This window comes from Bison bison, unplaced genomic scaffold, assembly GCF_000754665.1.
Source record: "Bison bison bison isolate TAMUID 2011002044 unplaced genomic scaffold, Bison_UMD1.0 scf7180017864512, whole genome shotgun sequence".
Classification (NCBI taxonomy): domain Eukaryota; kingdom Metazoa; phylum Chordata; class Mammalia; order Artiodactyla; family Bovidae; genus Bison; species Bison bison.
In genome coordinates this window covers 194,584-195,216 of record NW_011495066.1, presented here as the reverse complement: position 1 = coordinate 195,216, position 633 = coordinate 194,584, and the positions used below count along the sequence as shown (strand labels likewise).

Here is a 633-nt window from a genome sequence, read left to right as displayed (position 1 = left end):
ATGGTGACCCAGATGGTATCACATCCCTGGAGCCTGAGCTGGTTTTGCCTCCATGACTGGAGAGCCTCAGTGCTGATGGAGCTGGGAGCGTTTGTCAGGAAACGTGACCTCACAATGGACCTGGGGTGTCTCCTTCCGTCTGCATGAGCACCCAATCTCCAGATGCTGGTGGAACCTCCTGTAGAGAAACGAAGCCAACATCAACCAAAAATTGGTGGAGCCTCCAGGCTGGGACAGGTTTTCAAGCTCCCCTGGCCACTCTATGACCCCTAGGCTGGGATTCCTACCTCCAGCTTCCGCTCTTAGGGTCACACGACCCGCAGATGACAGCACCCTCCACAGAGTGGTGTCCACAAACTGGGATGTGTCCTGGGAACCCTGGGTAAGGGGAAATGAGAAATTAGACTCAAGCCTTGACACATTCCACTCTAGATGAAAATCCATGAACAGAGTTTTCCATGCGACTCAATGCCTGCTGACCAGATTATGACTGAGGACCACAGTAGGGCAGGAAGCAATGCTGTTTCCTTAGAACCATCTTCCAGAAAAACAACTTTAAACCTAGTGCTGCTTGGCTCTTCATATTCACAAGGCCTGTGGGACTGTAAATGACCCCTCCCTTCCAGTCATGTC

General features: G+C 51.8%; 1 pseudogene; it reads right to left on the bottom strand.

Annotated features, from left to right (window-relative positions):
• Window positions 1-633, bottom strand: part of LOC104981017 — a 70,387-nt pseudogene that overhangs the window by 40,195 nt on the left and 29,559 nt on the right.